This window comes from Oncorhynchus mykiss, chromosome 17 (assembly GCF_013265735.2).
Source record: "Oncorhynchus mykiss isolate Arlee chromosome 17, USDA_OmykA_1.1, whole genome shotgun sequence".
Lineage (NCBI taxonomy): Eukaryota > Metazoa > Chordata > Actinopteri > Salmoniformes > Salmonidae > Oncorhynchus > Oncorhynchus mykiss.
This window is the reverse complement of record NC_048581.1, coordinates 16,336,725-16,351,142: the sequence shown is the minus strand read 5'-3', so window position 1 is coordinate 16,351,142 and position 14,418 is coordinate 16,336,725. Positions and strand designations below refer to the sequence as shown.

At 44.5% G+C, this 14,418-nt stretch overlaps 1 protein-coding gene across 3 annotated transcripts in view; it reads right to left on the bottom strand.

Annotated features, from left to right (window-relative positions):
• Window positions 1–14,418, bottom strand: part of LOC110486805 (parvalbumin alpha) — a 65,258-nt gene that overhangs the window by 8,124 nt on the left and 42,716 nt on the right. Inside the window, exon 1 of one of the 3 annotated variants that reach the window (XM_036949108.1) lies at window positions 14,186–14,418. This exon is cut by the window's right edge and continues 254 nt beyond it. The exons of 1 other annotated variant lie outside the window; for it this stretch is intronic. The gene's annotated coding sequence lies outside the window, so the exon portion shown is untranslated. Of the gene's footprint in view, window positions 1–12,922; window positions 13,076–14,185 lie in introns of those variants that run through there. One more of the 3 variants, XM_036949106.1, reaches the window with a different exon arrangement.

Sequence of the window (14,418 nt, the reverse complement as noted above, 5' to 3'; positions counted from 1 at the left end):
GGATAGAGTCTAGTGGCATGGAGGTGGATAGAGTCTAGTGGCATGGAGGTGGTATAGAGTTTAGTGACATGGAGGTGGATAGAGTCTAGTGACGTGGAGGTGGATAGAGTCTAGTGGCGTGGAGGTGGATAGAGTCTAGTGACATGGAGGTGGATAGAGTCTAGTGGCATGGAGGTGGATAGAGTCTAGTGGCATGAAGGTGGATAGAGTCTAGTGACAGAGGTGGATAGAGTCTAGTGACATGGAGGTGGATAGAGTCTAGTGACATGGAGGTGGATAGAGTCTAGTGACATGGAGGTGGATAGAGTCTAGTGACATGGAGGTGGATAGAGTCTAGTGACATGGAGGTGGATAGAGTCTAGTGACATGGAGGTGGATAGAGTCTAGTGACATGGAGGTGGATAGAGTCTAGTGACATGGAGGTGGATAGAGTCTATTGACATGGAGGTGGATAGAGTCTAGTGACATGGAGGTGGATAGAGTCTACTGACATGGTGGTGGATAGAGTCTAGTGACATGGAGGTGGATAGAGTCTAGTGACATGGAGGTGGATAGAGTCTAGTGACATGGAGGTGGATAGAGTCTAGTGACATGGAGGTGGATAGAGTCTAGTGACATGGAGGTGGATAGAGTCTACTGGCATGGAGGTGGATAGAGTCTAGTGGCATGGAGGTGGATAGAGTCTACTGGCATGGAGGTGGATAGAGTCTAGTGACATGGAGGTGGATAGAGTCTATTGACATGGTGGTATAGTGTCTAGTGACATGGAGGTGGATAGAGTCTATTGACATGGTGGTATAGAGTCTAGTGACATGGAGGTGGATAGAGTCTAGTGACATGGAGGTGGATAGAGTCTAGTGACATGGAGGTGGATAGAGTCTAGTGACATGGAGGTGGATAGAGTCTAGTGACATGGAGGTGGATAGAGTTTAGTGACATGGAGGTGGATAGAGTCTAGTGGCATGGAGGTGGATAGAGTCTAGTGGCATGGAGGTGGTATAGAGTTTAGTGACATGGAGGTGGATAGAGTCTAGTGACATGGAGGTGGATAGAGTCTAGTGGCATGGAGGTGGATAGAGTCTAGTGACATGGAGGTGGATAGAGTCTAGTGGCATGGAGGTGGATAGAGTCTAGTGGCATGAAGGTGGATAGAGTCTAGTGACAGAGGTGGATAGAGTCTAGTGACATGGAGGTGGATAGAGTCTAGTGACATGGAGGTGGATAGAGTCTAGTGACATGGAGGTGGATAGAGTCTAGTGACATGGAGGTGGATAGAGTCTAGTGACATGGAGGTGGATAGAGTCTAGTGACATGGAGGTGGATAGAGTCTATTGACATGGAGGTGGATAGAGTCTATTGACATGGAGGTGGATAGAGTCTATTGACATGGAGGTGGATAGAGTCTAGTGACATGGAGGTGGATAGAGTCTACTGACATGGTGGTGGATAGAGTCTAGTGACATGGAGGTGGATAGAGTCTAGTGACATGGAGGTGGATAGAGTCTAGTGACATGGAGGTGGATAGAGTCTAGTGACATGGAGGTGGATAGAGTCTAGTGACATGGAGGTGGATAGAGTCTACTGGCATGGAGGTGGATAGAGTCTAGTGGCATGGAGGTGGATAGAGTCTACTGGCATGGAGGTGGATAGAGTCTAGTGACATGGAGGTGGATAGAGTCTAGTGACTTGGAGGTGGATAGAGTCTAGTGACATGGAGGTGGATAGAGTCTAGTGACATGGAGGTGGATAGAGTCTAGTGACATGGAGGTGGATAGAGTCTAGTGACATGGAGGTTCATAGAGTCTATTGACATGGAGGTGGATAGAGTCTATTGACATGGAGGTGGATAGAGTCTAGTGACATGGAGGTGGATAGAGTCTACTGACATGGTGGTGGATAGAGTCTAGTGACATGGAGGTGGATAGAGTCTAGTGACATGGAGGTGGATAGAGTCTAGTGACATGGAGGTGGATAGAGTCTAGTGACATGGAGGTGGATAGAGTCTAGTGACATGGAGGTGGATAGAGTCTAGTGACATGGAGGTGGATAGAGTCTACTGGCATGGAGGTGGATAGAGTCTAGTGGCATGGAGGTGGATAGAGTCTACTGGCATTGAGGTGGATAGAGTCTAGTGACATGGAGGTGGATAGAGTCTAGTGACATGGAGGTGGATAGAGTCTAGTGACATGGTGGTGGATAGAGTCTACTGGCATGGAGGTGGATAGAGTCTAGTGACATGGAGGTGGATAGAGTCTAGTGACATGGTGGTGGATAGAGTCTAGTGACATGGAGGTGGATAGAGTCTATTGACATGGAGGTGGATAGAGTCTATTGACATGGAGGTGGATAGAGTCTATTGACATGGAGGTGGATAGAGTCTAGTGACATGGTGGTATAGAGTCTAGTGACATGGAGGTGGATAGAGTCTACTGGCATGGAGGTGGATAGAGTCTACTGTCATGGAGGTGGATAGAGTCTAGTGACATGGAGGTGGATAGAGTCTAGTGACATGGAGGTGGCATATAGTCTAGTGACATGGAGGTGGATAGAGTCTAGTGACATGGAGGTGGATAGAGTCTACTGACATGGAGGTGGATAGAGTCTAGTGACATGGAGGTGGATAGAGTCTAGTGACATGGAGGTGGATAGAGTCTACTGGCATGGAGGTGGATAGAGTCTATTGACATGGAGGTGGATAGAGTCTAGTGACATGGAGGTGGATAGAGTCTAGTGACATGGAGGTGGATAGAGTCTAGTGACATGGAGGTGGATAGAGTCTACTGGCATGGTGGTGGATAGAGTCTACTGGCATGGAGGTGGATAGAGTCTACTGGCATGGTGGTGGTATAGAGTCTACTGGCATGGAGGTGGATAGAGTCTACTGGCATGGTGGTGGATAGAGTCTAGTGACATGGAGGTGGATAGAGTCTAGTGACATGGAGGTGGATAGAGTCTAGTGACATGGAGGTGGATAGAGTTTAGTGACATGGAGGTGGATAGAGTCTAGTGGCATGGAGGTGGATAGAGTCTAGTGACTTGGTGGATAGAGTCTAGTGACATGGAGGTGGATAGAGTCTAGTGACATGGAGGTGGATAGAGTCTAGTGACATGGAGGTGGATAGAGTTTAGTGACATGGAGGTGGATAGAGTCTATTGACATGGAGGTGGATAGAGTCTAGTGACATGGAGGTGGATAGAGTCTACTGACATGGTGGTGGATAGAGTCTAGTGACATGGAGGTGGATAGTCTAGTGACATGGAGGTGGATAGAGTCTAGTGACATGGAGGTGGATAGAGTCTAGTGACATGGAGGTGGATAGAGTCTAGTGACATGGAGGTGGATAGAGTCTACTGGCATGGAGGTGGATAGAGTCTAGTGGCATGGAGGTGGATAGAGTCTACTGGCATGGAGGTGGATAGAGTCTAGTGACATGGAGGTGGATAGAGTCTAGTGACATGGAGGTGGATAGAGTCTAGTGACATGGTGGTGGATAGAGTCTACTGGCATGGAGGTGGATAGAGTCTAGTGACATGGAGGTGGATAGAGTCTAGTGACATGGTGGTGGATAGAGTCTAGTGACACGGAGGTGGATAGAGTCTATTGACATGGAGGTGGATAGAGTCTAGTGACATGGAGGTGGATAGAGTCTATTGACATGGAGGTGGATAGAGTCTATTGACATGGAGGTGGATAGAGTCTAGTGACATGGTGGTATAGAGTCTAGTGACATGGAGGTGGATAGAGTCTACTGGCATGGAGGTGGATAGAGTCTACTGGCATGGAGGTGGATAGAGTCTAGTGACATGGAGGTGGATAGAGTCTAGTGACATGGAGGTGGATAGAGTCTAGTGACATGGAGGTGGATAGAGTCTAGTGACATGGAGGTGGATAGAGTCTAGTGACATGGAGGTGGATAGAGTCTATTGACATGGAGGTGGATAGAGTCTAGTGACATGGAGGTGGATAGAGTCTAGTGACATGGAGGTGGATAGAGTCTACTGGCATGGAGGTGGATAGAGTCTATTGACATGGAGGTGGATAGAGCCTAGTGGCATGGAGGTGGATAGAGTCTAGTGACATGGAGGTGGATAGAGTCTACTGGCATGGAGGTGGATAGAGTCTACTGGCATGGTGGTGGATAGAGTCTAGTGACATGGTGGTATAGAGTCTAGTGGCATGGAGGTGGATAGAGTCTACTGGCATGGAGGTGGATAGAGTCTAGTGACATGGAGGTGGATAGAGTCTAGTGACATGGAGGTGGATAGAGTCTAGTGACATGGAGGTGGATAGAGTCTAGTGACATGGAGGTGGATAGAGTCTACTGGCATGGAGGTGGATAGAGTCTATTGACATGGAGGTGGATAGAGTCTAGTGGCATGGAGGTGGATAGAGTCTAGTGACATGGAGGTGGATAGAGTCTACTGGCATGGAGGTGGATAGAGTCTACTGGCATGGTGGTGGATAGAGTCTAGTGACATGGTGGTATAGAGTCTAGTGGCATGGAGGTGTATAGAGTCTACTGGCATGGTGGTGGATAGAGTCTAGTGACATGGAGGTGGATAGAGTCTAGTGACATGGAGGTGGATAGAGTCTAGTGACATGGAGGTGGATAGAGTCTACTGGCATGGTGGTGGATAGAGTCTACTGGCATGGAGGTGGATAGAGTCTACTGGCATGGTGGTGGTATAGAGTCTACTGGCATGGAGGTGGATAGAGTCTACTGGCATGGTGGTGGATAGAGTCTAGTGACATGGAGGTGGATAGAGTCTAGTGACATGGAGGTGGATAGAGTTTAGTGACATGGAGGTGGATGGAGTCTAGTGGAATGGAGGTGGATAGAGTCTAGTGACATGGTGGATAGAGTCTAGTGACATGGAGGTGGATAGAGTCTAGTGACATGGAGGTGGATAGAGTCTAGTGACATGGAGGTGGATAGAGTTTAGTGACATGGAGGTGGATAGAGTCTAGTGACATGGAGGTGGATAGAGTCTAGTGACATGGAGGTGGATAGAGTCTAGTGACATGGAGGTGGATAGAGTCTAGTGACATGGAGGTGGATAGAGTCTAGTGACATGGAGGTGGATAGAGTCTAGTGACATGGAGGTGGATAGAGTCTAGTGACATGGAGGTGGATAGAGTCTAGTGACATGGAGGTATAGAGTCTAGTGACATGGAGGTGGATAGAGTCTAGTGACATGGAGGTGGATAGAGTCTAGTGACATGGAGGTGGTATAGAGTCTAGTGACATAGTGGTATAGAGTCTAGTGACATGGAGGTGGATAGAGTCTACTGGCATGGAGGTGGACAGAGTCTAGTAACGGTGGTGGTATAGAGTCTAGTGACATGGAGGTGGACAGAGTCCAGTGACATGGTGGTATAGAGTCTAGTGACATGGAGGTGGATAGAGTCTAGTGGCATGGAGGTGGATAGAGTCTAGTGACATGGAGGTGGATAGAGTCTAGTGACATGGAGGTGGATAGAGTCTAGTGACATGGAGGTGGATAGAGTCTACTGGCATGGTGGTGGATAGAGTCTAGTGACATGGTGGTATAGAGTCTAGTGGCATGGAGGTGGATAGAGTCTAGTGGCATGGAGGTGGATAGAGTCTAGTGGCATGGAGGTGGATAGAGTCTAGTGACATGGAGGTGGATAGAGTCTAGTGACATGGAGGTGGATAGAGTCTAGTGACATGGAGGTGGATAGAGTCTACTGGCATGGTGGTGGATAGAGTCTAGTGACATGGTGGTATAGAGTCTAGTGGCATGGAGGTGGATAGAGTCTACTGGCATGGTGGTGGATAGAGTCTAGTGACATGGAGGTGGATAGAGTCTAGTGACATGGAGGTGGATAGAGTCTAGTGACATGGAGGTGGATAGAGTCTAGTGACATGGAGGTGGATAGAGTCTAGTGACATGGTTGTGGATAGAGTCTAGTGACATGGAGGTGGATAGAGTCTAGTGACATGGAGGTGGATAGAGTCTAGTGACATGGAGGTGGATAGAGTCTAGTGACATGGAGGTGGATAGAGTCTAGTGGCATGGAGGTGGACAGAGTCCAGTGACATGGTGGTATAGAGTCTAGTGACATGGAGGTGGATAGAGTTTAGTGACATGGAGGTGGATAGAGTCTAGTGACATGGAGGTGGTATAGAGTCTAGTGACATAGTGGTATAGAGTCTAGTGACATGGAGGTGGATAGAGTCTACTGGCATGGAGGTGGACAGAGTCTAGTAACGGTGGTGGTATAGAGTCTAGTGACATGGAGGTGGACAGAGTCCAGTGACATGGTGGTATAGAGTCTAGTGACATGGAGGTGGATAGAGTCTAGTGGCATGGAGGTGGATAGAGTCTAGTGACATGGAGGTGGATAGAGTCTAGTGACATGGAGGTGGATAGAGTCTAGTGACATGGAGGTGGATAGAGTCTACTGGCATGGTGGTGGATAGAGTCTAGTGACATGGTGGTATAGAGTCTAGTGGCATGGAGGTGGATAGAGTCTAGTGGCATGGAGGTGGATAGAGTCTAGTGGCATGGAGGTGGATAGAGTCTAGTGACATGGAGGTGGATAGAGTCTAGTGACATGGAGGTGGATAGAGTCTAGTGACATGGAGGTGGATAGAGTCTACTGGCATGGTGGTGGATAGAGTCTAGTGACATGGTGGTATAGAGTCTAGTGGCATGGAGGTGGATAGAGTCTACTGGCATGGTGGTGGATAGAGTCTAGTGACATGGAGGTGGATAGAGTCTAGTGACATGGAGGTGGATAGAGTCTAGTGACATGGAGGTGGATAGAGTCTAGTGACATGGAGGTGGATAGAGTCTAGTGACATGGTTGTGGATAGAGTCTAGTGACATGGAGGTGGATAGAGTCTAGTGACATGGAGGTGGATAGAGTCTAGTGACATGGAGGTGGATAGAGTCTAGTGACATGGAGGTGGATAGAGTCTAGTGGCATGGAGGTGGACAGAGTCCAGTGACATGGTGGTATAGAGTCTAGTGACATGGAGGTGGATAGAGTTTAGTGACATGGTGGTATAGAGTCTAGTGACATGGAGGTGGATAGAGTCTAGTGACATGGTGGTATAGAGTCTAGTGACATGGAGGTGGATAGAGTCTAGTGTGTGTTGTTAGATATTACTGCTCTGTTTGAGCTGTGTGTTTGTGTGTGTGCATGTATGTGTGTTCCTGTGTTTGTGTGTGTATGATTGTGTGTGTGTGTGGTTTTGTGTGTGGTGGTGTGTGTGTTTGTGTTTGTGTGTGGTTGTGTGTATGGTTGTGTGTGGTTGTGTGTGTGGTTGTGTGTGTGTGTGGGTGTGGTTGTGTGTGTGTGTGGGTAAGTCAGTGCCAGAGCTTCTGTAAATGTACATAAGTATTTGTTGCTTTTGCTGGTGTGTGTATGTGTGTGTGTGTGTGTGTGTGTGTGTGTGTGTGTGTGGGTGTGTGTGTGTGCGTGTGTGTGTGTGTGTGTGTGTGTGTGTGTATGTGTGTGTGTGTGTATGTGTGTGTGTGTGTGTATGGTTGTGTGTGTGTGTGTGTGTGTGTGTGTGTGTGTGTGTGTGTGTGTGTGTTTGTATGGTTGTATGGTTTTGGCAGGAACGTGTATGAGGAGACTGTGACTAATTAAATGTGAAAATAGCTCTCTCTCTCTCTCTCTCGCTCTCTCTCTCTCTCTCTCTCTCTCTCTCCCTCTCTTAATATCTCTCTCTCTCTCTTTCTTTCTTCATCTCCCCCCTTTCTATCTCGCCCCCTCCTCTCTCTACCTTGGTAACAGATATATTTTGAAATCTAACTCTGTCCATCTGTCTGTCTGTTGGACTTTTCTATAAATAGTACAGTATGGACCAAGACATCCGCCAAGGACGCAGCCAAGGCCCATATCTCTCATATCTCTCATATCTCTCACATCTCTCATATCTCCCATGTCTCATATCTTCTATATTTAGGAAGCGATAAGCAGAAAATCTTGAAATCAACCAAGCAAGATTTCTGGAGAAGCTAAAAGTTTGGGGAAAGTTCCCAGAATATTGTAACCCTGCCGATAGTATATCTTTCTGTGTCCTGTATCTTCTATATATTCCAGGTCTCTTGTGGCTTCTGTGTCCTACAGGTATGTTGTCATCATGATGTTAGCATGTTAGCATGTTGTCATGCTTGTGGCTAAGCGCTAAGGGGTGCGGCACATGAACCTCAGTCATCTTCGGCATCTACATACGTGTGTGTGTGTGTGTGTGTGGTGTGTGTGGTCTGTCAGAAGTAAAACAACTTGTGTTTCACAAGTCCAACCCTTATAGTTTGTATATTGAATCAATAGCTACACTTATCGGAGGTAAAACAAGCTGTTTGACAGCAACCCTTCTAGCAGTATGGGGTTACCAGTGGCATCTTCATATGTTTCAAAGCTACCTAACCCTTCTAGCAGTATGGGGTTACCAGTGGCATCTACATATGTTTCAAAGCTACCTAACCCTTCTAGCAGTATGGGGTTACCAGTGGCATCTTCATATGTTTCAAAGCTACCCAACCCTTCTAGCAGTATGGGATTACCAGTGGCATCTACATATGTTTCAAAGCTACCTAATCCTTCTAGCAGTATGGGGTTACCAGTGGCATCTTCATATGTTTCAAAGCTACCTAACCCTTCTAGCAGTATATGGTTACCAGTGGCATCTACATATGTTTCAAAGCTACCTAATCCTTCTAGCAGTATGGGGTTACCAGTGGCATCTTCATATGTTTCAAAGCTACCTAACCCTTCTAGCAGTATATGGTTACCAGTGGCATCTTCATATGTTTCAAAGCTACCTAATCCTTCTAGCAGTATGGGGTTACCAGTGGCATCTACATATGTTTCAAAGCTACCTAATCCTTCTAGCAGTATGGGGTTACCAGTGGCATCTACATATGTTTCAAAGCTACCTAATCCTTCTAGCAGTATGGGGTTACCAGTGGCATCTACATATGTTTCAAAGCTACCTAACCCTTCTAGCAGTATGGGGTTACCAGTGGCATCTACATATGTTTCAAAGCTACCTAACCCTTCTAGCAGTATGGGGTTACCAGTGGCATCTTCATATGTTTCAAAGCTACCTAACCCTTCTAGCAGTATGGGGTTACCAGTGGCATCTTCATATGTTTCAAAGCTACCTAACCCTTCTAGAATCTTTAACAGTTCCACTTCATCACTGTAAAACGACTTCCCCACAACATCCCCTACATACATTCTGTATATGATTGACAGCGACCCGAAACCTTCTGGCACGTACACAGGGGTCAAAGGTTAGTGTAGCCCACTCGAGGTAAAACAACGTGATGATTAGTCTTGGCAATGTGAGCCTTCCACTGCAGGGTCATATGTCACGTCAAGTGGTGTACAACTCTACGACATAGAACTGTATTTATGCCTCTGTAAGTCATTGAGAACACATTAGCTTTTACAATAACGACCTGACCAAGAAGGAGCAATATAACTAACTACAACAAATTTGTTAGCTAAAGTGACATATACCGTTAACTACAATGGTCAAATGTCTTATTTTTTAACATTATTTTAACAGGACCATGGCCCAATCCCAAATCCATCCCTAAGCCCTATTTCCAGCATTTGTGGAGATCTGAGAGGATTCGATTGGTATAAGCAATAAGGTAATAGCTTCATCTTGCCCTATGATAGGTTAGGTTGAAGTGTCACCATATTGCTTATACCAATCGAATCCTCTCGGATCTCCACAAGCTGATGAAAGGCTGAGAGATGGATTTGGGATTGGGCCTGTGTTGTGTGGGTTGTCTTTAGGGGACACCCAGATGTCCTCTCTCTCTATCAGATGGTGCAAAGCCTCTTTTTAATGGGATGTTTATCCCAATAGTAGCTATGTATCACCGTGTTGGGTGACGGGCGTTGAAATGAGGAAGTGCTGCTATAGTCCTACATTTGACTGGCTTCAGGTTTGTGTCATGCAATGATCAAATAGAGTATGATGTATGTGACTATGATGTATGTGACTATGATGTATGTGACTATGATGTATGGGACTATGATGTATGATGTATGTGACTATGATGTATGATGTATGTGACTATGATGTATGATGTATGTGACTATGATGTATGATGTATGTGACTATGATGTATGATGTATGTGACTATGATGTATGTGACTATGATGTATGTGACTATGATGTATGTGACTATGATGTATGATGTATGTGACTGATGTATGTGACTATGATGTATGATGTATGTGACTATGATGTATGTGACTATGATGTATGTGACTATGATGTATGATGTATGTGACTATGATGTATATGACTGATGTATGTGACTATGATGTATGTGACTATGATGTATGTGACTATGATGTATGTGACTGATGTATGTGACTATGATGTATGTGACTATGATGTATGATGTATGTGACTGATGTATGTGACTATGATGTATGTGACTATGATGTATGTGACTGATGTATGTGTCTATGATGTATGTGACTGATGTATGATGTATGTGACTATGATGTATATGACTGATGTATGTGACTATGATGTATGTGACTGATGTATGTGACTATGATGTATGTGTCTATGATGTATGTGACTGATGTATGATGTATGTGACTATGATGTATGTGTCTATGATGTATGTGACTGATGTATGATGTATGTGACTATGATGTATGTGACTGATGTATGTGACTATGATGTATGTGTCTATGATGTATGTGACTGATGTATGATGTATGTGACTATGATGTATATGACTGATGTATGTGACTATGATGTATGTGACTGATGTATGTGACTATGATGTATGTGTCTATGATGTATGTGACTGATGTATGTGTCTATGATGTATGTGACTGATGTATGATGTATGTGACTATGATGTATGTGACTGATGTATGTGACTATGATGTATGTGACTATGATGTATGTGACTATGATGTATGATGTATGTGACTATGATGTATATGACTGATGTATGTGACTATGATGTATGTGACTGATGTATGTGACTATGATGTATGTGACTATGATGTATGTGACTGATGTATGTGACTATGATGTATGTGTCTATGATGTATGTGACTATGATGTATGTGACTGATGTATGTGACCAAGATGTATGTGTCTATGATGTATGTGACTATGATGTATGTGACTGATGTATGTGACTGATGTATGTGACTGATGTATGTGACTGATGTATGTGACTATGATGTATGTGACTATGATGTATGTGACTGATGTATGTGACTATGATGTATGTGACTATGATGTATGTGACTGATGTATGTGACTATGATGTATGTGTCTATGATGTATGTGACTATGATGTATGTGACTATGATGTATTTGACTGATGTATGTGACTATGATGTATGTGACTATGATGTATGTGACTGATGTATGTGACTATGATGTATGTGACTATGATGTATGTGACTATGATGTATGTGACTGATGTATGTGACTGATGTATGTGACTGATGTATGTGACTGATGTATGTGACTGATGTATGTGACTATGATGTATGTGACTATGATGTATGTGACTGATGTATGTGACTATGATGTATGTGACTATGATGTATGTGACTGATGTATGTGACTATGATGTATGTGACTATGATGTATGTGACTATGATGTATGTGACTATGATGTATGTGACTATGATGTATGTGACTGATGTATGTGACTATGATGTATGTGACTGATGTATGATGTATGTGACTATGATGTATGTGACTATGATGTATATGACTGATGTATGTGACTATGATGTATGTGACTGATGTATGTGAATATGATGTATATGACTGATGTATGTGACTATGATGTATGTGACTGATGTATGTGACTATGATGTATGTGACTATGATGTATGTGACTATGATGTATGTGACTATGATGTATGTGACTGATGTATGTGACTATGATGTATGATGTATGTGACTATGATGTATGATGTATGTGACTGATGTATGTGACTATGATGTATGTGACTATGATGTATGTGACTATGATGTATGTGACTATGATGTATGTGTCTATGATGTATGTGACTATGATGTATGTGACTGATGTATGTGACTATGATGTATTGCACTGGGTAATATTTCAACCTTGACATCGTATAACAGTTGTATAAGTCATGGAGTCGTACATGTCTTGGTTTAAAGTATATAAACACACACACACACACACACGCACACACACACACACACACACACACACACACACACACACACACACACACACACACACACACACACACACACACACACACACACACACACACACACACACACACACACACACACACACACACACACACACACACACACACACACACACACACACACACACACACACACACACACACACACGTCTTGGTCTACAGTCGCACACACAGTCATATTTTGGCTGAGTGGACAGGAGACTGACATCTCCAAGCAGACCTTAGAATACTAGAACCATTGTTTCAGGAATATTCTAAGAATTACAAATATCCTGAGGATTCCGTCTGGGTCAGAACAGGGACTTAGATTAGCTGCAGGTTTTAAAATGGAATTCTACCAACATCCAGCCATTCAAGAACACAGAATCACTACCCAGAATTGTCTATACATGCTGTTTGAATTCACAGGATACTACATATCAACCTGTCCAACACTTCTGAAAACAACAATCCTTTTCTAACACAAGATGACCAAAAACAAACCAACGTAAAGTCAATAAAGAACATTATTTTTCTGCGAGTTTGAACGTCAGGCATTAACTGCAGACCCCAACACGACAGTATTTGCTTGCAATAATGAATAAGAATTAGTAATAATTATGCAGTAATTAGTCATTATTATCCAGTCTCGTGAACCAATGACAACCAATCCCACAACCCAGACCTTTCAATGATCAACCTTACCTGGCTAGTGAGGGACTAGACACTGGAAAGAGACAGAGATGGAGAGAGTGAGGGATAGAGTGAGGGAGAAAGTGAAGGAGAGAAAGAGAGAGGCAGGAGTTGAGATAGGGTAAGAGAGGGGGGTGTCCACTATCAGTCTTATATATCACACATACACACATATGTAGGCACACACACACACACACACACACACACACACACACACACACACACACACACACACACACACACACACACACACACACACACACACACACACACACATACATACATACATACATACATAGCATTTATTTTGGGAAAGTATGGGAGAGGGACAGTGGGGTTCAAGACATGACGTACTAACACTGCCTTAGGGTCAGATCACTTTCTCAACATTACTAACCAATCAACCACTACTATTAATAAACATGTATTTGCTGTCCTCACTATCTACCTCTCTACCTTTCTACCTCACTATCTACCTCTCTACCTCACTATCTACCTCTCTACCTTTCTACCTCACTATCTACCTCTCTACCTTTCTACCTCACTATCTACCTCTCTACCTTTCTACCTCACTATCTACCTCTCTCCCTTTCTACCTCACTATCTACCCTTCTACCTCTCTCCCTCACTATCTACCTCTCTACCTCACTATGTACCTCTCTACCTCACTATCTACCCCTCTTACCTCTCTCCCTCACTATCTACCTCTCTCCCTCAATATTTACCTCCACCTCTCTCCCTCTCTATCTACCTCTCTCCCTCACTATCTACCTCTCTACCTCACTATCTACCTCTCTACCTCTCTCCCTCTACCTCTACCTCTACCTCTCTCCCTCACTATCTACCTCTCTATCTCTCTCCCTCACTATCTACCTCTCTCCCTCACTATCTACCTCACTCCCTCACTATTTACCTCTCTACCTCACTATCTACCTCTCTACCTCAATATCTACCTCTCTCCCTCACTATCTACCTCTCTCCCTCACTATCTACCTCTCTACCTCTCTCCCTCACTCTACCTCTACCTCTCTCCCTCACTCTCTACCTCTACCTCACTCTCTCTCTCTTTCTCTCCCCTTTATCTCTTGCTCTCTCTCTCTCTCTCTCTCCCTTCTCTCTCTTTCGCTCAAGGGTTCCACATTCTTCGGTTCTGCTGGTGGCTAGCTGAATTTGGCTAGGTGACCCGAATGAGTGTGATCGCATACTCCCTCAAAATAGTCTGATTTAATCTAAGATAACTCAAGAAATCTAGTAATCAAAGAAAATACAACTGACCTTGGTAGCCTGTTTCTGCAGTCTTCTTAGTAGCCTGTTTCTACAGTCTGCTTGGTAGCCTATTTCTGCAGTCTTCTTAGTAGCCTGTTTCTGCAGTCTTCTTAGTAGCCTGTTTCTGCAGTCTTCTTAGTAGCCTGTTTCTACAGTCTGCTTGGTAGCCTGTTTCTGCAGTCTTCTTAGTAGCCTGTTTCTACAGTCTGCTTGGTAGCCTGTTTCTGCAGTCTTCTTGGTAG